The 26,584-nt window shown below is 46.2% G+C and overlaps 1 protein-coding gene across 5 annotated transcripts in view; it reads left to right on the forward strand.

The window, feature by feature from the left end:
• Positions 1–26,584, forward strand: part of SLC8A3 (solute carrier family 8 member A3) — a 179,816-nt gene that overhangs the window by 65,499 nt on the left and 87,733 nt on the right. The window lies entirely within an intron of this gene.

Consider the following 26,584-nt stretch of genomic DNA (forward strand, 5'->3'; position numbering starts at 1 on the left):
CCCCACATCGTTTGTGACTGAAATTAGAAATTTGGGACATCATATCTCCAGGGGTGGCCAATTTAGGACAGCCCCAGATGCTCATCAGTCATTGCAGACACATGGAGCATGTAGATTCTTCTTGAAAGCACGGATCTTGTTTAGGCTTAACGTTTATTGTAGCGCTGCTACCTCATGCCACCTCTGAGTTCCCACAGTGCACTGGAGCCCACCCTTTCTGAGCAGATGATGTAGATCTAAATGTCAGTTATTGCTTCAAGGCTGCTGCAGGGATGTGGTTACATACCAGAGCCCTGCTGCTTAAAACATAAACCTCTTGCTAACCCCTTTGCAGCGTGGAGATATTTATCCACCTCCTTCTTTCTCTGTTTGCCATAACAAGCATAGCTTTTCTTTCTCCGGTACTCTGTCTCTCACACAAGCCCGTACACTGTGTACACAAGAAGAAAGATAATTCTATCACTGCCCCCCTCCAGTTATAGTTCTTGCCTCTTTTCCTACAGATACCTTTGTGATGCGGATGGGAGGGGCTTCCACACTCCAAGGCAGTCTGCATGGTGAGCCGGGGATCACGGATTCCAAAGTCCCTGGTTCTGGGGTAGCCCTACCATGTGGGCTGCCCTAATGCCAGGGCCCTATTTCTTCCCAGAGAGTTTTTACATTTTTGGTTTTCACTCCATCTCAGAATGAAACCAGTTCTGAAGTCGTGAAACCCTCTGTGAAAAAGAACGACTTTTCCCCACACAGCTCTGTCCACTGAACTTGGCGATTTTTTGTCTCAGACCCCAAAAGAGACCAGGTGGAATATGTGGTGAGGATGCCACTTTATCATCTTTCGTCACAGAAAATTGAATCAGTCTGGACTGTCCAGTGACTTTGGACCCACCTGAGCTCGATATCAGATGCACGTGCCGTCATCCAGTAATTTGGGGAGTACATAAAGGGCTGGAGGGAATGTGTACTGAGTAATCAGCTACCTTTAGGGCCCTTTCCTACACTAACTCAAGTAATTTCAATGACAGCAGGATCCTCATAACTATATGCTCTGTAGCAAAAGCATTAAACATCAGTGATCAGGTTTGGAGATGAGACATGGGAGATTAGATCTGGGATCCCATTCTGCTCCTGCACCGATAACAGGAACTTATCGGGCTGCCACTTTTGCTTTTATTACTGATGCTTGAGATTGAAGAAACTGAAAGATAGAGATGGGAAGTGACTATTGATCGGCAGTCAGTAGAGGCTGAGGCTCTTTCATCAGCCATGTGCAAGTGCAGTGCATGTTATAGCAATCGGCAAGTCCCAGTGGTGCCAGTGTGGATGTGGGGAGTTATCGTGACTGCATGCTGTACACTCTGATGTGAGAAGTGATCAGACTTGAAATGTAGTGTCCTTGGCGTTACCCCCACCCCCATGTAAAATGGAGCTTTGTGTGACAGACTCGCCAAGTGCCCAGTCTAAGGTTAGCAGCAAGCGAGGGGCAACAAAGAGCAAGGGAGGGAGGAACAGTGTGTGAGGCTGCGTCATGTTTCCCTAAATAGCAGTGCTCCACTTCATGGTGCTTTAAGCAGTATAGACTTGTGTTCTTACGCATAAGTCAGGGACACATCTGTCAGTGAATCTGAGGATGTGCCTGAAGTCCCCAGATGTGTGAATGGGGGCCACACTCAGTGCCCTTGGTTCCCCTTACTTTTCCTCTCTACCTTCTCTGTGTTCCCTCCCATTTAGATGACCCGTTCCCTCCTTTTGTCATTAGATATCTCTTCATTTCTTGCTTCAGCTGTGCTTTCTCCTCCAGTCTCTCTATTGCTTCCTTTGTTTCAGACGGTAAGCGTCAGGGGAGGGGACAGGGTCAGGGAGCACGGCAAAGAGTGAGTTTCTCTTTCCTGTTTTTCTCCCTGAGAGAACATGATGAAAAAGGGCCAGTGTCCAGGGCTTTGGATGCTCTGGGTGGCAGACACGGACAAAACAGGGTGCCGCTCCAGTAGCCAAAGGAAACGTGAGATTTAACATTCCAGAATTTTCAAAAGGACAATCTCTCCTCATACCTCTCCCCCAAGGGTAGCCTCCCTCAGGCACTGGTCAGTCAGTGGAGTGTACCGCCAGCTTGTGTCTGTTGTGCTGCCTATCCCTATCTCACACACACTAAGGGGAAAAACTAGCTAGTTGGAGGTTGAACTTCCTATCCATCTCTGTCAGCCTAATGCTCAGTCACTAAGGAGCAGCTCCGGTAGCAGAGCCCAGCAGAGACTTGGTTATATAACAGCCTGAAATACGCAATCTCTGCTGCTTATTTCCTTTTAAAAATAGCCCTAGATTTTAATTTTTAAACTGAAGTGCTGCTGTAAGAGTGATGCTGCCAAGGTGGCAGAGTGACGTGGTGCCTTCCATTTGCTGTGGCTTATTGATTTTTGAAAAGTGACATGTATGAAAAGCCAACGCGATTCTGAAAAAAAACCAGAATCTTTTAAAACCTGCCCAGTGATAATGTAAAGGTAAAGTTCAAGGCCTCTGGCTTGTATTTGGATTCCCTAGTGAAGATCCTTGCGCCCATGCAATGAGGCATTGACTTCAGTGATGCTCTACACAGATTCAGGTACCTCCCTGTGCAAAGTGTATAGAAGGCTCAGGCCCTTTGGTGGTTGATGTCATCACCTGACATAGGGTGAACAGACTCCAGAATTCAGGTCTTCACGGGTAAGTAAAAACGGAACAGATGTTCCGCCATGTTCTGCAGTGTAGTATAGCTGTATTTTTAAGAGTACCTGTGTATTTTGTTACAGATTCAGGATCTTTTTAATTTTTAAAGGGCACTTACCAGGTTATGAATCTAGATACTATATGTTTTAAAACAAAATGTTTAGACAAATATTCTTCCCTATATTGTAAATAACAATTTAGATAATTAAAACAGAAAGAATTTTTGAAATGTTATTTTCCATTGTTTCCACTGCTTGTTTCCATTATAATACAATGCAAAAAGTGGTTGGACTATGAATATGGATTAGTTAGTTTGGGGTCCACAGGGGTTCTTAGGCATTGTGTGAAAGCACCTAACTTTTAGGTGGCTATAAAATCACAGGGACAACACTGTTATAGATAACACCTGAGGCTAGGTATACACTATAGCCTTTTTTTGGATTGCTTTTTTTGGATTCGCATAGCTTTTTTTGATTGCTTTTCTGGAAGAGGCTTTTCTGCCATTTGGTCCCGTCTAGATGGGACCAAATGGTGGAAAAGCCTCCTCTTTCCTCCTCTTTCCTCATAGAACGAGGTATACAGGGTGCCCTGAAAGAGCACATCTGCTCTTCCAGGAAAAAAAAGCGGAAGAGCAAACGTGTTCCCTGGATGTGGCGAAGTTTTCCCGGGTTACCTCTAGTATCCTGGAAACCCTGCAGTCTAGATGTACCCTTAGGCACCTCAGCCTCCTATACAATGAATGGAGAGAGATAAGTGCTACAGCATGAGACCCACAAAGCCAGCGCAGTAGGCAGGGGCCTCTTAAACTAGCCAGTGGGAGATGCCGGCAACAGGGATATGTGCTAAGGCCTGCCTCTCTTTCCGAGGCAGGCACCGAAGTTCTAGCTGCAGGGAGGTGCCTAGCTCAGCGAGTGATCCATAAACTGGGAGAAGATTGGTGTTGCATGTGGGGCCCAAAACAAACTGTTCCCACCAGGAGAAGGTGGCTTGGAAGTGGCCTCCCTTACAAGTTTTAGCCTGTGCATGGAATATCCTTGGTTCAAGCCCCCCTTCCTCCTGAGGGAGTACGGGGATTTAAACAGGGAGATGCCAGCTCCTTGACAAGTGCACTAATCACCGGGCTAGAGTCATTCTAACTGTCCCTGGTCCAGTTAATTGTCCAATTGTTTAATTAAAGCAGAACAACTTCAGTGGGAGAGATTGAGGGAGACACATTTCAGAATATCCTGTGCCTTGGTGGCTAGGCACTCCCGTGAGAGGTAGCAGATCTCTGTTCGAGTCCCTTCTCCCTCTCAGGAAGAGGGGGGACTTGAACTGGGCATTTCCCATGTATGCTAGGTTAAAGGTTATAAGGGCAGTCTTGCTGGCCCCAGCCCCCAGTCATTTTATGTGAACATGCCTAAGGGGCCCACTGCAGTAGGTATGCTCAGAGGCTGCCTACCAGATGCGGCACCAAACAGAATGTAGCTCCAGATGTTTTTGGAATTCCACAGTAGTCAGGGATAACTTTGATCTGCCCCCTATGTCACAAAGGCCATAGAACTGCCTTGAAGGAGCCCCTGGTTGAATTAAGCGTAGCTTTTAGAAAAACATCCCACTTTGATCTAAAAACTGCCAGTGGTGGAGAATCTGCCACAGCCTCTTAGTAAATTACCCTCACTGTTAGTTTGCCCTGCCCTAGCTCTAGCACTGCTACAGCTCCACTGCTGCTGCCAGTGCTCACACAGCCCTGCTGTTGCTGTCTTACTAAATGACATCCCCTCCTCCCCCAGCAATTATTAGCTCTGGAGGGAGTAATGCTTATCTCCCCTTCTCCCACGCACATTTAGGAGTCACTCAGAGGGGAAGATGGAGCTTTCTGAGCCTGCTGCTTAGTGTAGGTCAGCTCTTCCTCTCTTCCCACCTGCACTTCATCAGAAGGGCTGGGAGGAAGTTGCAGCTGCAGCTAGGAGCAGCTCTGTCCTGCTGGGCAGGTAGCAGGAGCTATGCTCTGGAGTCATGGAGACCTGCAAGGCCCCCAAGATTTTAGTATGGGGGGACTATTTGGGTAGGTAAGGATCTGAGCACCAGTCCAGCTCCTTCTCCCCAAGTAAGGGGTGGGACAGAGAACACAAGATGGGATGGGGGGTGGTGTGGGGGACACATCCAGGAAAGAGCTTTGTGGGGTTGGAAGAGAGCACAGGCTTGGGTGGAATCTTGGAGAGGGAAGAATGAGGGGTATTCCTGGGAGAGGGAGACAAAAATGGAGATGGGGATGTTGTAAGGGGTCAGTGGCCATTTAGAGGGAGGTGTTGATCTTTATTGTTGTTGGGGGATATGTAGGAGGAGATTTATACTGCTGCACTCAGGGGGGTGGTTGTGTTTATAGGGCTGCCAGGTGTCTGGTTTTCGCCCAGACAGGCCGTTATTCGTGGTCCCTGTCTGGTAAAAAAAACCAGAAAATACCAGACATGTACATTTCCTGCTTTCCTTGGACAGAAGGCTGGTGGGGACAGTCTTCCCCTGCCGCGTCTGGCGAGGAGATTTTTAAACCGTATGTGTGTGTGACACTGTAAGGAGGGCCTGTGGTTCCCCCTCTCTGACGAAGACACCATACTGAGCATGGGGTACAAGAAAAGCGTTTTGAGGGAGGTGATATTTAATTTGTCCCCCTTTTTCTTAATAAATAAATAAATAATGAAGAGCCACCCTCAGGGACAGGTCTGAGCAAAATCCCCTCTGCTTACTTCAGAGTGGAGACTTGTTCATTGGATTGTGTCCCTGCTGGAGGAGGGATCCAACCTTTGCTTTAAAGCGTGTTAACATCAAATGAATGACAGTGCAAACACTGGTCCCCCAGACCTCACAGATCTGCTTCCGGGTGCCCTGACCATCTCATGTGGAAAGGACCCTATGCTGGGATCTAGGAACACTTTGAGGATGTCACGTAGTTCCCTCCAAATTTGTCTATTAGCAGGTGGAGGCACCCCACTGTCCTACACCCAGAGAAGAGGCAGAAGGCTTATCCATCATAATTTGGCCTTTCCCTGCAATCTTTGTGGGTAATGAGGGAGCCATTGAGAAGTTGTGTCTGCCTCTTCCAGATTTCCCTGCCTTCCTTTGTTGCCCTGGCTGCATAGCTGCACTGGATTGGCAGGTCAGGCTCTTCAGTGCAAAGAGGGCTATGCAATTAGTTACACAACTTGAAGCTGTATGAATTTCATTGTTGATTCTCTGTCACGTTGATGTGAGTACATTTCTCTCCCCTCTCCTTTGCCAGATATGCTGAAAATAGAACCCATGGGCAAGGGGAGGAAGGGTACACACTTCTGTAGCGATAGTTGATCTCTCTTTTCCCACTCCACACCAATTTCTGAATTAAGAAGGGGAGATTTATATAAAATCTCCAGCGCATGGTCTGTGTCTGTTCTCCATCTCTATCCGCTTTGCCAACATGTTTAAGCTCCTACAGATGCAGTATAGCTTCAGCAGAATGAACTGGAATTGTCCTGTAATTTTAGATTGCAGGATCTTTGTTAGTAGGAATAGGATAAGAAACAGAGGAGGGCGTGTTTGAATCTCACATCCCAGGCTGCATTTGCTGTGCTGGCAGTTTAAAAAAAATCTTTTTACTTGTAAACTGAGCATATTTCATATGGAATCCATTGGGAGAACACAAATTACAGAGCCCCTCTTCTAATTGTAACTCCTCCTTATGCAGCTAAATCTGTCATCCTCAAATATTCCAGGCATCCAATCTGCAAAACCAAGCAGTAATTGAAGAGACCACTAGTCTTCTTGGAGTGAAACTCTCCTTAGTGGTATCATTTACAAGGTCATCCCTTTCTTACTCTTCTGCCCCTCCCCAAAAGTGGCATACTGGAGAGCATCTGCATTCCATTTCCCGTGCCAGAGAGTGACAGGAAAGGTGCAATGAAAGATGCATGACTGATGGTAGCAGAGTCTTGTTAAAATATTGCTTGTTTTGGGGGGAGCAGAGGTTTGCTTTTGGGATGCTGGATCCTAAATCATCTGCCTTTTGTTCTTTTAAAGGTGAGCTGAAGAATTTTTAGAAAAAGAAAAGAAATGATCCACTTATTTAAGAACTCACATCAGCACCAAGCAATGTTTGTCTTAAGACACAGAGATGCATTTACTTTTTAAAATTAAAACAGAAAATTTAGTTCCTCATTTATTTATTCTCTACCAAGGCCTGAGTTCAGGTTTCTGCTTTTCTCTAGCAATAGCTGATATTGCTGCCTCCTAAATCAATATAAAGACTAATTGTACATTCTTGTGCCTTACTTCTCTAAGCACTTCATTCTGTACACAGACATTCCTTTTCCAGCTTTTGAGGTGCAGCTGCCTCTTAGGTAATCTTACAGCTTTAATACAATACACAAAGTGTAGGCAGGAGTTGCAAAACATATTTTTTTCCCCATTGAAATTGCTGAGGAACTTTACAAAAAGATGGACCTACTTTGGAATTTGGCCAGGACGTCCAACTTAACACACCTACCCCTTGAAAAAATGCTACATCAGACTTCATTCGGCTTTATTCGGCTCTGGTGAGGCCACATCTGGGCTACGTCTAGACTACATCCCTTTTTCGTAAAAGGGATGTAAATTAGACGTATCGCAATTGCTAATGAAGCGGGGATTTAAATCTCCCTGCGCTTCATTAGCATAACAATGGCTGCCGATTTTTTTCGTCACGGAGCTTTGCCGGAAAAAAACGCCAGTCTAGATGCGGATCTTGCGGAAAATAAAGCCTTTTCCGAAAGATCCCGTATCCCTTATTTCAGAGAGGGATAAGGGATCTTTTGGAAAAGGCTTTATTTTCCGCAAGATCCGCGTCTAGACTGGCGCTTTTTTCCAGAAAAGCTCTGTGACGAAAAAAAGCGGCAGCCATTTTTATGCTAATGAAGCGGGGGAGATTTAAATCCCCGCTTCATTAGCAATTGTGATATGTCTAATTTACATCCCTTTTACGAAAAGGGATGTAGTCTAGACGTAGCCCTGGAGTATTGTGTCCAGTTCTGGGCCCCCCACTACAAAAAGGATGTGGATGCATTGGAGAGGGTCCAGCGGAGGGCAACCAAAATGATTAAGGGGCTGGAGCATATGACTTATGAGGAGAGGCTGAGGGAGTTGAGTCTGTTTAGTCTGCAGAAGCGAAGAGTGAGGGGGGATTTGATAGCAGCCTTCAACTTCCGGAAGAGAAGAGGATGGAGAAAGGCTGTTCTTAGTAGTGACAGATGGCAGAACAAGGAGCAATGGTCTCAAGTTGAGGTGGGAGAGGTCCAGGTTGGATATTAGGAAAAACTATTTCATTAGGAGAGTGGTGAAGCACTGGAATGGGTTACCTAGGGAAGTAGTGGAGTCTCCATCCCCAGAGGTGTTTAAGTCTCGGCTTGACAAAGCCCTGGCTAGGTTGATTTAGTTGGGATTGGTCCTGCCTAGAGCAGAGGGCTGGACTTGATGACCTTCTGAGGTCTCTTCCAGCTCTATGGTTCTATGATTCTAAGCCAGGATTTTGATTTTAAGTTTCACTCAGCACCGCTAGAGCCACAGGGCCCCCAGTGCCATGGTGAGCCATTGATTCCATCCTGAAAGGGAGGAACACCATCTTCCTGAAGTGTCAGGACCAAAATCTGGAGTACTTCTTTATTCTGTAGAAGTCACTTTCACAGTCACAAATACTGACCTAACCCTGCTTCAGTTAGAGCTGGATTCACAGTCCTAGGTGGTATGTCTGAAGGAATGAGTTTACTTGGGCATGGGACTTGTGGGAAATAAAACTGGATGAGCCAAGACATGGAAAAGTAAAGCAGAGCAGATGGAACACAGCCACAACCCCAATGTGTGTAAATTGACATAGCTCTATTGACTCCATTGCAGTGCAGTGATTTGTATGAGCTGAAGAGTCTGAGTTCCAGTCTCCTATAATATATAATTTGGTCTTAAGTAGCAGCTTCTCAGTCCCTTTTACAAACATTTATTTAGTGTCACAGCACCCCATTTCACAGCTGAGGGAACTGAGAGGCAGAGGTTTTGTATCTTACTCAAGATCACCCATCAAGTTGGTGCAGACTAGAATCCAAGTCTCCAGATTGTTAATGCTTTGCCTTGCTATAAAATCACAGAATACTAGAACTGGGAGATACTTCAAGAGGTCATCAAGTCCAGTCCCCTGCCCACACAGCAGGACCAAGCACCATCTAGATCACCACTGACAGGTGTCTGTCTAACCTGCTCTTAAATATCTCCAGTGATAGAGATTCCACAACCTCTCTAGACAATTTATTGCATTGCTTAACTACCCTCACAGTTAGGATTTTTTTCCTAATGTCCAACCTAAACCTCCCTTGCTGCAGTTTAAGTCCATTGCTTCTTGTCCTATCCTCAGAGGTTAAGGAGAAGATGAGACCATCCAGTCTTCCTTTTAAAGAACTTGGGGATTTTTCAGCTTAGAGAATTTCTTCTCCTTCTAAACAAAACCCCAGCTGTGACACATTTGATAACCTGTCTGCCCAGGAGCGGAGGAAGGCTATTGGATGGCGGTGTTACTCTGGTAGCTGCTATGTGGCTAGGGTCTTGAATGGTGAAAGTATGAGTTTCATACAGAATTTCAGTCAGTGGCCAGATTGTGTAGCATCAGTGATGAGTTGGCTGGGTACACCACAAGTGCTACTGGGAGTCAGTTTGCCAGTACTAGAGAGAGTCAGTTCAGAGCGTGTTGGTGTTTATGGCAGTTTGGGGGTAAGCAAGGCTGCTGGAATCTGACCCTGAATGTTGCCTTCCCCCTACACTAATCCTGTGGAGGAGATTGTGCCCATCAGGCTGTTGCTTCCTAACCAGTAAATGTAACTTGGGTCTCATAGCCCTACATAATGCCTTATTAACTCGTACAACTAGTAGGGAACTAAAGGAGGCAGGATGTTTTGGTTTTATTCATGATCCCTATACCTCTTTTGATACGAGTTCCAGTTTCATTTAAGACACAAATAAAAGGTTCATACAAAGGAATCCTCATAATTCCTATCTATCAACAGTGCAGATCCCGCATATACAGTGCCATGATTGTTAAATATCTTCATAGGAGGTACTCAGGACTGGAAATGCAGACGATATTGCAGCTCAGGACTCAGGTATGTTAGCAAAGATAGATGATATAACAGAGGTTCTAAATCAGGACTGAGGTGGACTGACAGGTTGTAGGAATCGAAAATTGACATCCTAGAATTGTGTCCGACTCCCGGGGTATGTCTAGACTATTGAGCTTTTCCAGGATGCCTCTGGTATCCTGGAAAAGCTCTGCCACATCCAAGGAACGCATCCGCTTTTCAGAAACAAAATGGTGGAAAAGCGGACGTGTTTTGTCGTCATCCATGTAAACCTCATTCTACGTGAAAGAAGGTTCCAAAAGAGGGTTTTCTTCTGACATTTGTCCCCATGTAGACAAGCCTAATGTTGGAAAAGCCTCCTTTGGAAGAAAAGCAGAAATAGATATGCAAATTAGGTTCACAATATACATATCTTTTTCCGACTTTTCTTTGTAGTGTAGACACAGCCCCAGCTGCCCGATACCTCATATCATTTCCCTTTCTCATTTTATTGTTCTTCTACCTGAGTTCTTAGAAATGGAAAAAATAGAAGAAAGCCTCCTCCTGGTTTTATTTGCTCTTCCCTTTTCTTTGCACGGCATTGTTACACGGGATGCAAATGCATTCAGAGGAGCAGAATTACTCTGTCACAGTAGTCACGTCCAGTGGGGCTGCTGTTTGTGTGGTCTGCCCCTGAGATCGTGCACAGGTTTTATTAAAGCACAGCCTGCTTAGGAGATTCCACCCCTCTTCATCTTTCTTTTTATTGATGTAATAAATCCCACACCATCTCTATCCTGGGTGGAGGAAGAGGGAGATTTCCTGTGTAGTGCATTCCCAGGTTTTATTGACTATCCAAAGTGGCAGTAAATCTGAAGCAGCAGGTAAATTCAGCGGTGGTGAGTAGATCACGGAGCATTGTCGCCTGTGGCAGGTGAGGATAGATTGGAATTGCTCGCTATTACCATGCGAGGTTTCAAGGTTTCATTCTGTTTTTATAGTGGCTTTTGAGGGATTGGAAAGTGAGCTATTTTTACCTCAACTTTAACCTTTTTTAAATTTTCTGATTGCTAGTGCTGAAGAGTGAGGGAAGCAGTGTTTAAATCTCCCTCCCCCACAGGCCCTGCATATAAAACACCTATCATCACGGCAGCTTTCCATCAGCTGAAGGTGGAAATAATTTGTAGACTCCATTCAACTGCTCTGAGTAATGCTTTGTAGATCTGCTAGCAGTGTGTACTGCAAGAACAGGTTCACTTACGCTTTCCTGAAACTGAGACTGGAACACAAACGTGTCTCACACTGGCTGATTTTGCTCCAGTGCTCTGCTAGTAGAAGAAACTGAGAAAAGAGTAGCTCACATTCTTGGTCTAGCTGAGAGGATGGGTGATAGTCTTACCCAGGGTTCAGGTCAGTGTGCCTTTGGAAATCTGCCATCATTATGGGAGCTGTGTAAGTTCACTATCTGACAATCTATGCTGGAATCTTCTAAAATGTACGTCTTTGTGCTGGCAGGTTTCTAGTCCTTCGCTTAACTTCGGCCAATTAGTAAGATTTTCTGTATGGTACAAACTCCATCTCCAACCCAGAAGCAGGCAGCACTTTACTATGTTTGCTTTTCATCTTACCAGTTTCTCTTCTCCATTTCAAACTGCTGTTTACGACATAACCACTGGCATGACATTTTTATAACCCCTTTCAGACAGAAGGATATTACAGTGCTTATCAGTCTAATCTTCCAACCCCTAAAATGTAGCAATTTGAGGGGTGGAACATAGTGGCAACACTATACAGCCCTTCAGGACAGGGAGAGAAGAAGACTCCTGCATCTAATTAAATTGCAGGGAAGATTGGCTGGCAGAATGGAATTGCCAACACTGGCAATCAGAGTCTTTTCCTCAATATCCATGGGCTTTATATGATAAGGTTTCCCACTATATCCTCTCTCCCTCACTGAAGTTGTGGAGCATCAGCAGTTTCCAATAGTTCACCACTCCAGCCACTAGCATTGCCTGACCCAACAGGGGCGATTGATTGTTTGTTTCCTTGATTAGGCATCAGTCTGTTTTCTAACTGGGCCATGGCCATGCAGGCAGCCAGATTTCCTTCTGAGGACCCACCTCCACAATAATTGCAGTTGTCTAATGCCCTGGGACAAGGATACAAAGAAAATCCTCTTGGTGAGTTGCTGAGGAGGGGTGCGGGCGGGGGGGGGGGGAGGAGCTTTCTCCTGAAGGGAGGAGGTGAATGCCTTGTGTCCTCCACTGGAATGTGTCCTCCACTGCTAACACAAGTGGGGTCTTGCACAACTCCATATGCTGTGAATGCTATTCGGTTTCCCAGCTCATCTAAGAAGTGTCTAGACTATGGCTCCTTAACAAAACCATGCTGAGATTTGGTCTGTCATGACATGCTACACACCTGCCATAAATATTGTGTAGTCACCTGGGGAAGGGGACATATTAAGTTGCTTTCCTCATCCAGATGGCTATATAGCTCTCAAAACGGTGAGAGGCAGCACATGGATCTAACATCAGTGGTGTCCCCTAGGGGTCTGTGACAAAGGTTCACTGGCTAACATGTGTGGTGGTGATCTCGATGAGGACTAACAGAGCACTGGTTCTTTCGGTCACCTCCTGTAGGTTCCCCATTTGTTAGTCACAGAAGTGTGTGGTGCCTTCTGGATGAGCTGGTAGCTCCGCATAGCCTGCACCTCTGTGGGGTTTCTTCTGTGGTTCGTTTATGCTGTTTAGTGGGTTTGGTCATGTGAGACGCAAAGCCAGTTTTACCCTTTTCCTCCTCCTCCCTCAACTGCCTCATAACATACTGTACCCACAAGTATGGATGGGGTTGTGAGTGGCTGATGCAAATCCTTCTCAATTCCCTTGTCTTCCTGAACCACCCCACAAGTTTGGCCCTGCCCTAGTCCCCGAGCTCTTAGCAAGGGCTTGCTCTCTTTGTCTCTATCTTTGCATGCGTCACACCCAGGCTTTTCCGTGTGTTTGGAGTTTTTTAAATGAGTTTGGAGCAGGAGTCTGAGGTGTTAGTTAGTAGCTTAACTTTTGTTTCCTGGCTTAACTGTGCCCCTCTCTTGAGTTCATGGGGTCTCAGGGCACTTTGGGAAATGCAGTTTGGAAACTGAGACCATTATCCATGTCCTGGTCCCACCTCATGGATCAGCATGCAGAGTGCATGCATAGGGCACTTGAGATATGACCAGACTCCTTTTCTGAACATCTCTGTGTCCCAAATTGCATGAAGTCCCAGTTAGAGCAAGCAACAAGCCACTGGTGTCAACACAGGCTTTGGGAGAATGTGGTCAGAATTTCTTCCATTTCACAAGCTAGAGATTTTATTTTCTGTTCCCAGGTTACCCAAATCAGGTGATGAGGTGTGAGGAATCATTCTGGGGGCACTGCAGACCCCAAGGCCCAGCTCTGGTTTTGCAGTACATTAATGTTCAGTTAGACCAAGAGACAGTGAACCAGCCTATAGAAATGTAATAAAGAGAGGGAGTGTGCATGGTATTCGGCAAGGAGTCAGGGGAGAGCACATTTTCTTTTCCAGACTTCATGGGTTAGATCAGTTCTGAGATCCACATCAGTGATCAAGGGCCACCCTGCAGGAATAGAATTGTGCAAGTGTATGTGCTGGGGGATTTTCTCAATTGATAAAAGGGATGGATGGCAGAGGCAGGGCACTGGGCAGTGAACCACTGACAGATGGCACTGTTACTAGGGAGGGCAGGCAGGGTAAGACTCCTTGTTTAGTAAATGCTTCTCCTCCACTGTACAAGGCATTTGCTCTCTTTTGCAGTGAACATGTATATGAATTAATCATTAGGATCAGACTTTTCTGTCAATAAGAATAGCATTTGCAGTTACATTAACAAGGGGTAAGAATCACCAGGGCTCAGACTTCAGGACATAAACCAATCAGTAGTTGGGATCAGGAAGAAATTCACACTCCAATGGGACAGATAACATAGGTACATTATGGGCAAATTTACACTTTCCTCTGAGCTACAGTCAGAGACCAGTTACCAGACCACATGGGTCCTTTGCTCTGTTCAGCAAATTGTATGCTATGTTTTTATTATCCCTAAGTGTCAATCCTCCATTTTCTAGGGCTTAAGAATTCTAGGTTGTTTTTTCTTTTGGGAAAGTAGTCATAATAGCAGAAGCTACAAGCTTAGAGGTAGATTGGATGGTCAAAATGCCTTTTCCCCATACTCTGTTGCAGGTTTCCAGATGACACTGCTAGGAACATTAGGAAATGTACTGCATCAGCTCAATGGTTTGTCTAGTCCAGGATCCTGTCTCCTACTGGCAGCACAAGATGCTTTAGACAGAGGAAGGTGCAAGAACAGATATGGGATAATCTGTACCCAATCAAAGTCTCATCATAACCCCTCAGAGTTTTATTGGTGGATAAGTCTTGAAACATGAAGTTTTATATCCCTTACAAAAAATTTAAGAAGCATTAACTATTCTGATGATGGATATAACTATTCTGATGATGGATATCCTTTTTATTCATATAAATGTCACTCCTCACTTTAAATCTTGCTAAGCTTTTCACTACTATGGCATTCTGTAGCAATAAGTTCCACAGTCTAGTTATGCATTATATGAAAAAGTGTTTCCAGTCATCATTTTAAAATGACCTTTTTACAATGTCATTGAATGCCCCCTTCTCATGCCCCCTAGGAGAGAGGCAGAGCAGAAGTTCCTGGTTTACTTTCTCTAAGGCTTCGTCTACACTGCAGCACTATTTCAGGATATTGGAGGTATCCTGAAATAGCTAATCTGTGTCTTAACAACAAGCCCATGATTTCGAAATATAACAGGCATGCTATTCTGATGTCCCTGTAAACCTCATTCCATGAGGAGTAAGGGACATTTTGGAATAGCAGGTTATTTCGAAATTGACTCGAAATAAGCTATGCAATTTGTGTAGCTCAAATTGTGTAGCTTATTTCATGCTATGGGTACAGTGTAGACACACCCTAAATCAGCAGCTATTTCATATACTTTTAACAGGGCTTTCCTATTTATCTCCTATCTAGGGCAAACAATCCCAGTCTTTTCAGTCAGTTTTCAGAAGAAATGTTTTCTATTCCCCTAATCATTTGGTTGTTCTTCTCTAACTTCCTATATCTGGAGAGCTCTGCATCTTCCCTTTTGTTAATACTTTTAACAGTGAATACCATGCTAGAGGGACGGCATTGCTGACTGTACAGGACAAGTACAGATCTGGCAGCAGTAGAGCCTCAAACTGCCCTTTGCCAGTGGGCCTCAGTCCTAACCAGGGATGGGAATGGAGTCCAATTTCCACGGCCCATTCAATCTGTGGTCTGACTCTCTCCCTCCAGATTGCCAGCAAGGGCATTTAGGGCCAATTGTGCTGTTATTTTTGGGATGAGGACCCTATTCATTAGAAACTGAACTGGCCGTCGTCCATTAGAGAACATTTGGTCTCTACCACCTTGGGGCTGGAGTTGAACCAGTAACCTCAAGATGAAAGGTTCCATAATCTAACAATCCTCCACATTCTTGAGTGCCTAAAAATATTCCTTACTTTATTTAGCCTGTCCTCACTTCTCAACGTTTGCTGTTTTTGATGGCTGCATGAAAAGCAAAGGAGAGAATAGTTCTGACCCCTGTGGGTCGTATATGGCCATGACAGTAGGTGCACCACTCACAAAGAAATATGGTGTAATGGGACCACAACTGCTTAACTGCAAAGGTGTAAACTGTCTGCCTGAGGAATGGTCTATGGCCCTTCCCCCACTCTCCCTTGCCCAAGGTCACATATAATTCAGTGACAGATTTCAGGGGTCCTGACTCCTCCATCAGTTCTCTGCTCCTGCCCCTAGATACTTTCCTTTCCTGCCAGCAGAGAATGGGTTAACTCAAAAGAGGAATCTTGCATGCAGCATGGTACATTGGTTGGAAGCATCAGGAGGAAGTGGATGGAAAAGTGATTTCAGTGCCCTGTGGAATGCACTCGCAGAGCTATATTTGGCCTTTTTAGGTTTCATCTCCAAGGTAGCTTGAAATTCAACCTTTCATTCCAGTCCAAAATATCGCCACTGGCCTAGTGTGTTCCTTGCCCTCTCTTCCCCCTGCTCCCCCCCCCCCCCCCACAGCTCTTTGTGTAGACTGGTTCACACGAGATGTCCATAGTGGCGAGCACTCTCAATGGACACTAACATGACATGCAGAGCGGAGCTGCCAGGGTTCTGGCCTGGGTTTAAGCTCTGGTGCTCAAACTGCTGCTTCCCAGGCCTCTACCCAGTGCTTTCGTTAACATTTCCCTGTGGGCGTGTTGGGGGGGCTAGGGAACAGAAAATGTCCCGGGGGGGAAAGTTGAGAGGGGGGGGAATTTTCCTCATTTTCTAGTTGGAACAGAGAAGTGGTGGTTGAGATTATTTGGTTTCTCATTTGCCCTTTCTATGTTAAGGTTCCCAGCAATCTGTTTCTCCAGTTCCCTCACTCCTCCTCATTCTGTAAGTACAGACTCTCTGAGATAGATTCTGATCCCACTGATGCTGATGTAAATCAGGAGTTACATCAGTGAAGTCACTGGAGCTAACTGGTTTAAATGCTTACTTTATATGGGCTTAAGTTACAGGTAGGACAGTTTAGGTTGGACATTAGGAAAAACTTCCTAATTGTCAGAGTTGTTAAGCACCGGAATAAATTGCCTAGGGAGGTTGTGGAATCTCCATCACTTAAGGTTTTTAAGAGCAGGTTAGACTAATACTTGTCAGGATGGTCAAGATCTCACAAGAAATATTTTGGTGGTCTCAGAGTGCAGCTACGAACTCTTGCTGGTGGTCGCACTGATGTTTTTTTTCTAAAATACTTAATTAACTTTAGGAAAAACAAATTAATATGCACTCATACATGTTCAAACCATTGTAATTTATTTATGCAGGGTTTTTATGCAGGGTTTTTTTGCCGACTCGGTAATAAAAAATAATGTCGTTTTCTCTGTTCTTTTCTGTACTTAGAATAGAAACAAATAATGTGTTTTGCATGTTCCTGTCCCTTTTTTAAAAGACTTGCTAGCTAGTAAGTCTGTTTCTGTCAAGAGTTATATCTATATGTTCTTAAAATCACGTTTCACAGCCGCAGACATGCTAGCTAGCAGGGAGGCACTGAAAAGTGATATTATCAAACATGCAAATACCCCCCGCCCCAGTAAATTTTTTAGAATCTGGCTCAGTGCCAGCAGGCGCAGGGTCTGGGAGCTACCCCCACTGCAGCTCTGCATTTAAAATACATTAGGAGCTGGACGTGCAGGCTGCCTAGCTCAGTCCTAGCTTGCGCTGGGTCCTGGGAGCTATCCCTGTGAGCGTGAGCTGGGCTGCCTGACCACCCGACTCCTAAATTACTTTCAGTGCAGAGCCATGGCGTGGGTAGTTGCCAGACCTGGCAGGAGCCGGGACTGAGCGTTATCCCTTATTGATTAACCGCATAATCGACAACATTTTTGTTGACTACACAATTAATGAATTACACACGTCTTAACATCCCTAGTCAGAGCCCACTGCTGCATGGCTGGAGCCCAGGGACAAAGGAGACAGTGGGTGGAGAGGGTGAGCCTGGGGCCAGGGCTGGGCTCTTGGGTCAAAGCCCATGGCCAAGGGATGGAGCCTGCTGCCTGCCATCCCAGGTCCGAAGCCCAAGCCTCACTGCCTGCCTGCTCCTCCAGAGTCTGTGGCTCCAGAGGGGGACACCACCCAACCCCTACTGGCAACCCTGGGGGAGGGGCCACTGCTTCCCTCTTTATCCCTCCCTCCCCCCCGCATCATGATGTAGGAGGTTGTGGCCAAACTAAAAGCTCTTGATGGCTGCATTTGAGAAATGCTGGTAGATAATACTTAGTCCTTCCATCAGGGCAGGGGGCTGGACTAACAGGTCTCTCGAGGTCCTCTCCAGTCCTATGATTCTATGCAAGGAGTATCTCCCCCATCCCTGATCCCCCATTCATCCCACTCAATTCCTGTGGAACAAAGTCACATCTGGATACTATGAGGGAGCCACAAAGAGAGTGTGGAGCTGATTTTAAAATCTTACTTAACAGCAATTACACTGAATGAAAGTCTCACATATGCCCAGTAACAGGGCCAGCTGGCACAATGGACATTTGAAAGAAGAGGTGGAAGATTGGCCAGTGTCTGGAGCCAAGAGGACTGGGTATGAAAGCTGGGAGACTGGGCATTCAGTAAGCAGCAGAGAGATAGTGCTGTGGGCCCTATAGGTTTGTAGGCCAAATATTCTTTGTAGCTATGTGATGCCACGGCCTGTATTTGATAAGCTGCCCAGGATGTTTGCTAGCTGTTTACATGGACACAGGCTCCTTGCTGTAAGTCAAGGTTTCCCAACCTACGGGTTGCAACCCAAATATGGGTTGCCATTACATTTCAAAAGGGTCGCCAAGTGTCTCCCCAGGTGGCTTTGCCCTCCTCCTCCCCCCATTTTTGAATTGCTCTGGGTCACCAAGTCTTCCTGAATTGTCAAAATGGGTCCCCATCTGGAAAAGGTTGGGAACCACTGCTGTAAATGGATCTCCAAGTTTATCCTAGTCATTTTTAGCAAACAACCACCATAAGTGTTTTCCCTTTTGCTGGTTCAGATTGTCCTTCTCACCTGTCTGCCTTGCAACAGCCTTGCTAGCTTTCACCCTTCGCGTGCCTAGCTGTAGTGTATACCCATAAATTGCCTGGATTGCTGCAGCTTAGTTTCTTTGAACATAATGTCAGTCTTATCGGGGTTCTGAAGAGAGAAAGATTATCAAGGGCGCTGATCTGCACTGTTTGAAACTATACTTCTGCTCTGAGTAGAAGGTGAGGAGAATTCAATTTACATTTATATGGAGCTTGGAGGTAGACATGGCATTAATGTTTTACCTCTGGAAACCTCAGCTCAAATGCTGGCTGGATAAGAGTGCAGTGAATATGAGGGCATCTCCTCTTAGTCTCCAAAGGATAATTGTATGTTCTACATAGACCCCCACACTGCTCAGCATAGTTTGCAGTCTGTGGGGTGGGTGCTGCAGGGCAAGGCTTAAGAGCTGCCTGCAGGGCTGGGAACAGGAGAGAAAATGGTGCTGCAGATCAGGGCTGAGATGTAGCGCTGCATGGGGAGTCTGGGGTGAAACAGCAGGGAAGGCTGCATGTCAGAGCTGAAATGTTTTGGTAGAGCTGTTAGAGACTCTACGGGAAAACTCTGCTTCATCCATTCAGGACAACTGTCACTGCTGCTGTTGTCTGCTTACAGCTGCACATCTCTGCTACTCAATTCCCACCTGTGCAGTGACAGCAGTTCTAAGACTCTGGTGCCTCGAACATGAAGGTCTGATAAGCTATGATCACTTGTAGCTGTGCAGTTCCCCTCTCTCCCTCATAGGCCTCTTCTCCTCCCCTTCTGTGCTACAGTGAAATGGAAAATACCAGTCAGCTAAAAATTGTATTACCGCTGCTGTTTCTGTGCTGCCAAACACGGAATCCCCCCCACAACCCAGCCTCCCCCTGGGCCTTCCTATAAATCTTACCTACCCAGAGTCCGGCGCTCGGAATATACAAGTGGTTGTTCAGGAACAGAGGGTGAGCGTATCAAAATACATTAGTGCATTGATCTACCAGTTGCCTCTCCCCCCTCGCCCCCTGCTGCCTCCTGTCTGATGGCATCGTTTTATTTCTGTCTGCAACCTAATTACGGCAAGATTAGAACTTGAAGTGCTGTGTGCCTGCTGAAAGCAGCAACTGTGCTGCAGACTCCCACAAAAGCCATAGGGGTTGGAGAAGTGTGTGTGCACGTGTCAGCGTGGGGGAGAGGGACGGAGGCCTCAGACGAGCTTTCTTTAAAATTCCCACTCAGCATATGGTGGTGGATGGTGAGATGGCACTTGGAAGGCTGAAGGACTCCAGAACCTTCAGTCGTCCCCATTTTGCTGAACAATGCTCTGTGTTGTTTTTATCTAGAATGCCCCCAGTGATCTGCACTTTGCCTGCCCTCCTGTGCTAAGTGTTGTGAAGAAGGGGGACAGGGAGCAGATGTGAGAATGTGCCAAAAGCTCATTCTGTGGGAGATGGAGGACACAGAACTACAGAGGAGGGTCCCTTTCTAAAGCTGCCACCATGAGTTAATACTAAGAGTGGGGAGGGATAAAATTAAGCTGGGATGGGATTTGTACAGCCTCAGTGTATGAAGGGTAGGTGGCAGTTGCTTCTGCAATAACATCCTCCATGACATCCTCTCTTGGACCTGCTCAGTTCCTGCTGCAGCCATGCCCTGCACCCTCTTACTGGTGTCCTCTTACTGAGTCTTTGTAGCTGGCTGAGACATATTGCCTGAAATAGTGCACCCTGCTGGCAGGTGTCAGTCCTGCTTGGAAAGAGTTAACTTGGGTCTGCTGTCTCACTGACGAGATGCCCAGTTACTCCACGGGTGCGTAACCAGGTGGGAGTGGCTCTGTAGGGTACTGAGGTCTAAAGTTTGTGCAGCACGATGGGCTTGGCTGGGTAGGAGTAGCTCCCTGCTGCTTCGACCAGGATGCACCATGGATTTATATAGCAGCCACAAGATATTCTCTCTCTCATAATCTATCTCTTTCTGATTGATTCCCAACATTCGGTTTGCTTTTTTGACTCTGGCTGCACATTCAGTGGATGGTTTCAGAAAACTATCCACAGTGACCCCAAGATGAATGGTAACAGCTAATTTAGTTTTCATTATCATTCTCTCCTCATGCTCGTCTCTGAATTTTCTCCAATTTGTTCACATCTTTCCTAAAATGTGGTGCCCAGAACTGGACACATTCCTCCTAATATCTTCCAGGTTGATGTTTGCTTTTTTTATTGCACAGTTCACTAGTATCTAGCTCAAGGGTAGGCAATAATTTTTGACCAGCAGCCACTTCAGATATTTTTGAAATGGCCCTGGGTCATCCGGAGATGGTGGGGCCTCAGGTGGAAGGGGTGGGGCCAGTACACTTCCATGTTTCCCCACCCACAGATAGTGATTGGCCTGGAGTGGCGGGAGCTTGCAAAGTCTTTGCCCCCTACCCAGAGGGAACCGCCAGCTGTTCTGAACAGCTGGCAGTTCCCACTAGGTACCAGTGCCCCTGGCAGTGGGTGGAGACTTCACATGCTCCCCACTGCTGCCCCCAGGTCAATCAGGGCCTGGAGACGGGGAGCACATGAAGTCTCTTGCTCCCTGCCCCCACCCTGCAAGGGAGTCCCTTGCTTAGAGTCAACTGCCAGCTAAGCCTGCAGGGCAGGAGGAGACTTCCCCCGCCCCTAAGCCCTGATTGACCTGAGGGCAGGGGGAGCACAGGGAGTCTCCCCTCACCCTGCCCCCGCCCTGCAAGGAGCATGCGGTGCTTAGAAGCGCTATGCGCTCCTGGCAGGGTGAGAGGAGACTTCACGTGCTCCCCGCCCTCACACCAATCAGGGCTTCAGGGTGAGGAGAGCACACGAAGTGTCCTCCTGCCCTGCAAGGAGTGTGCGGCGCTTAGAAGCACCATGTACTCCTTTCAGGGCAGGGACAGGGAGGAAGATTTCCTGGGGCAGAGGGAGCAGCTGGGCCTCCATGGGCCAGATCAGCTCTCTTGGTGGGCTGGATTCAGCCCACAGAGGCAATTTTGCCCACCCTTGATCTAGCTTGTAATCTATTGTGATCCCCAGCTCCTTTTCCACAATACTTCTTCCTAGGCAGTCATTTTCATTTCCCATTTCCCATGTGTGCAATGGATTGTTCCTCCCAAAGTGGAGTACTTTGCATTTGTCCTTATTCAACTTCATCCTATTTTCACTTGACTATTTCTCCAGTTTGTCGAGATCATTTTCAACAGCTTGGTATCATCCACAAGCTTTATAAATGTACTCTCTATGCCATGACCTAAAAAATTGATCATGGAAGGTGTAATAGCCGTCTGTATTCACTGATGCAATTATGTGCCCCTTCTGGGAAATGCAGACTTCCTCAGAGACCGCAGTTTTTGGCCTCTGTGTCAGGGTGCCATTTAGGATTGCCAGGTGCCTCTGATTTTCAGACCAAATGTCCAGATACCTGCAGGGTGGCTCCTACAGATGATCCAATGAGCAACAAGGTGAGGGGGGAAAGAGCAAGTGATGGAGGCAGGGCCTCGGGGGAAGAGGTGGAGTGGGGGCAGAGCTCAGAGGACACAGCAGAGCAGGAGCAGGGCCTTCAGGGGAAGCAGAGTAGAGGTGGGGCAGGTTACCAGCCTTTAAAAAGGTGGCAACCATAGCTCAGTGTGATGAAGGAACCAGTGGCTAATGACTAATTTAGCCCTTCAGGCAGAGCAATCCCACCATCCTCCTTGCCTCCTCAGACCTGGTCACTGCACCTCAGTTCTGCCTTTCCAAACCTCTGACTTGTTTAGTGATTCTTGCCCAGGAATGCTCTCTAGGGACCACAGAGTGTTTTCTGGTCTGAAATCTGAATGCATGGCGTGTTCCTTTTGGTCATATTTCCAATAACTTTGCAAGTTTGCTGAAGGTGGTTGCAGTGATGGGATCCGAATAATACTCTTCTGGGTATTTCCCCTGCTGCACTGAGATGTCTGGGTATAATCCCTCTAGTTCCCCAGCTACATGTGGGGAAGATAACAACAAGAAGGGCCTGGGTTATAGTCCATCCTTTCACTGTGGGGGAATGTCTAGACTGCAGAGTTTATCCGGGATACCAAGGTATCCCAGAAAAGCTCTGCTGTGTCCAAGGAATGCGTCCGCTTTTCCAGAAAAAAAATTCGGAAAAGCAGACGTGGTTTTTTGGCATTCCTGTAAACCTCATTCTATGAGGAAGAAGGGATGTTCTAAAGGCTTTTTTTCCAACATTTGGCCCTGGGTAGACGGGCCAATTGTCAGAAAATCCTCTTTTGGAAGAAAAGTGGAAAAAGATACGCAAATTGTGGTTCTTTTTCCCTAAAGAACTTCATGGTCTAGACACAGCTTGGAAGAAGAAAGGTGTCCCTTTGAACTCTTCTAATCTCTGGAGTTTGAGGAGTCTCTTTTTTTCCTAGTCCCATTTCTTCATACGTTTATTCTAACTGACACTTCGTTTTATGCATAAAGCTAGTGCTTTAGGTATAGAGGCATTACTGTAGGTTTCTAGATCCAAATTCTGCCCTCACCCGTGTGTGAAGGCAGAATTTGGTCCAAGCTATATATATGCAGATTATTGGAAGAGAGCTGTCCTTGGAAATTAGACATTTAAGGTTGCTCCAGCTAAAGGCAAAGAAAATTCAAAGGAAAACAAAGGACAGCTGCAGGGTTTTTTCCCCTTTCAAAAGCAGTCTAACTCAGCTCTTGGCCTTGCAGTTTGAAGCCCCTACAGACACTTTGACAATAACTCCTCCTCCAACCCAACTATCAAGCCCTCTTTCAGCAAATGACTGTTGATGACCTCATTTGGCTTAGGCATGGATGAATCACCATGTGCATATGTCAAGTTGAAAGGAGCAGCCTCCCTCCCCTGTATGCACTTGTGTGCGTGCGCGCGCACACATATACACATAGAGGCTTTTGAAATATTTCACCTGGAGTCCATGCAGGAGATGATCTTTCTCCAGTGCAGCGGGGGCACCCACCCTATCTGCAAAATGTCTGAATGAAAATAAAGATTTGGGATTTTTTTAAATAAAGGAAATAATAGTTTCCATGTATGTGAAAATGCAAGGGTCTAATGATTTGGATTCTGGAAGCATAATCAAACAAAAGGAGACTGGTTAGCTCAGGGGATTAGTGAAGTCTTTTCCCCTTCTGTCCCTGTTAGCACCTGATAATAGTCCAATGACTTGTATGAAACTTGAAACATGCATTTTCACATACATGGAAACTATTATTTCCTTTATTTAAAAAAATCCCAAATCTTTATTTTCATTCAGACATTCCCACTTCTCCTGGGCATGTGTTCACATCTCAGCAACCACTGTCAGACCTGACACAGGCCCATTCAAGAGGCCACGGCTTGAGTGGGCTTGAAAACTGGTCTTCCCTTTCGCTGGCAAGGTTGGTTCCTGCAGAGGAGCGTAGAGACTCGCGAGCAGAGCAGAGGATGAGCACTTTGCAGTTGGTGATATACTGCCATAGTATGAATATGAGCCTCCCTCAGAAGTGCCCCACCTTGGATGGCAACGCGTGTGACATTCTTTGGGTGAAACACATTCTGTCCCCTCCTCTGAAAACAGTAAATCATCAATTCCACGCCCACCAAAACATTTCAGTCCTGCCACGACCTCCCCCTTTTTTCATTTCCCCTCCCTGTGTCTCACACTAGTCAACCCTTCCCTCTCCATTGCCCTTAGCTACAGTCCTTCACTCATCTCAGCACCCTACTGAAGTGCTTGACCGCTGTCCTTCACAGCAGCTCCAGTGACAGAAGGTGGATCATTCTGTGGCCCAGTGCTGAGTGGTGGAATTGTCTTTCAGACTCCATCTGCGGGTGGAGTCTGGGTCCCTCTTGGCAGAGGGCCAGCTAGCTTTGTGGGGATGGACTCTTCTTGGTTAGTGGAGTAGCCAGTTCTCCACTAGCTGGTGGATATGTGAATGAATCTTTCTAGGTAGGCCTGTAAAGTAACTCTTTGCACCACCCCCAAAACTACCTGCCTCTCCGTTATTCGCCATTGATCACGCCACCATAACCGCCGAGCTTGAGGCTTATGGGGAGAATCAGTGAGACAGCTGTGTGACATATAGCTCACATGTCACTGACTTAGTTTACATTAAACACCTGTTAAGATTCAGGACAGAGGGGAAGTGTTTAGGTTTTTCCCCCTCGCTCAGCCTCAGATTTCTGCTGCAGAAATGGATCTCAGCTGCTTGTTCCTTTGAACTTGGAGCTCTCTGTTTATACTGGATTACATTTTCTCAGGCATTTCTCATGGGAAAAACATGAAGAGGAAGAGTTTCCATCGGGCCCACAAGCAAGATTTATATAATTTTCCCCACAGCCCTGCCCCTGTGCAGCCAACATGAAAGTCACTAGAAATGACTAATTTAGAAGGCTAGAATGTAGAATGTTGGCTAGTATTAGAGCAGGGAATGGGAGTCAGGACTCTTGGGCTTTCTTGCCACCTCTTTCACTGGGTTGCCAAGTGTTCATAGGTAGGTCATTTAACTTCTCTGTGCATTAGTCTCCCCCTATGTAAAATGGGAATAAATCCTACACAGGGCTGTTGTAAAGCTTAAATAACATTTTGGAAGTGCTTTGAGATCCTTCATGCAAGACACTATTTAAATGATGTCATTATTAATTAACACAAGCCTGCTTTAAACATAAATCAGATCAAATGACAGCCCCCTCTTGTTTTTCAATTTGCCAGCAGCAGTACCTTGTTTAGTTTGAGCATCGATGCTGCTTTTGAAATAGAGTTCAGGATCCCAGAATCGTGATGTTTTCATTTTTACATTCCACACACAGGCAAACACTTCACACATGCTGTGTCTTCCTTAAGACATTTCAGGACATTTTAATGTGCAGCACGCCTTGCCTGCAGAACCATATCTCTGACCAAAATTGGGGTTGTCCTTTGAAAATCAGGAATGAGTATTAGAAATCCTGCTTCACGGTGGTTGCCTTAGTGCTGCTATTCGTCCTACAGTCAGAATGTGTGTGAGAGGCTGCAATGAATGGGAAAACACATGTGTGGATATGTATTTGAGAGTTCTGCTTGTAGAACAAGCCGACTGCATGTGTCCAAGCCCTGAGGGGACTGTAGTATGTAATATAACTCCAATGAACCTCAGATGCTCAGGATGAGCATTGCCCAACTGTGGAAAAGATGTAATGCACAGGATAAGTGCAATCAAATTGTCGGTTAGTAGCTGGCCCTCTGAAGATGAAAAACCTTCCTACAATTGAAAGCTAATACAGATTCACATATAGTCCAAGAAGCAAAGCGTGGTGATTCTGGAGTCTAGAGGTTTTGGGTTCTGCACCACATGGTTGCATGACACTTTCTGTTCTCTTTCATGTGTGTGCTTGTGGGTGTTAGAGAGGAAGGGAAGGGCGTGGAGAAGATCAAAGGAAAACTCCAACTCTTTTTCCTGTCCTATAGTACTCATTTACTGAGCAGGAGGAGGGATTGTACCATTGGGGTCACATTCTGAAAGTGCAGGGATGATCAGAAGGGTTAGCTCCAGCAGAAGGAAGCTAACAAGAAACTTGGCAAGATATTTCTTTCCCAGTCTTTCAGGCACCAGGGGCTTGCCTAAGTTTGGTAGAAGCATTGACACTGTCAGGCCAGAAATCTCAAACCTGTACCTCTGGGTGCTGACTCGCTAGCCCAAATCTACAGCAATAACCACAATTTGTGCAGCATGCGACAGTGTTCACAACGTAGTGACGCTGCATTGCGACATACTGACCAATGGCCACAGTAACGAGGCACAAGTCTGAACTAAAACCTCACAGCCAGACATCATCGCTGATCTCTCATGCTGTAAGAGTGATCCAGAACTCAGGATGTGGACTCCCTTGAGCTTTGGGTAAGTTTATCTAGATGTAAAAATTGCATCTCTGGCCTGTCTTTGCAAAGCTACAGTCTCCTGATGAGCACATCCTCCAGGACAAAGTGTGCAGAGTAGCAGCCCTCTTCTGCCAGCATCCTAGACAGAAAAGAGATGGCCAAGGGGATCAAGAAGACTTGTTATAAAGCAAATCCAACTTCCCCCCCACTCCCCCTCCCCCGCACATGTCAAAATATAACATTTGTGTGGGAGGTTGGGTTTAGCTATTTGTGATTTTTTTTTTAATTTGGAAGGA

Source organism: Pelodiscus sinensis, chromosome 5 (genome assembly GCF_052426305.1).
Source record: "Pelodiscus sinensis isolate ZL-2025 chromosome 5, ASM5242630v1, whole genome shotgun sequence".
Taxonomy (NCBI): Eukaryota; Metazoa; Chordata; order Testudines; family Trionychidae; genus Pelodiscus; species Pelodiscus sinensis.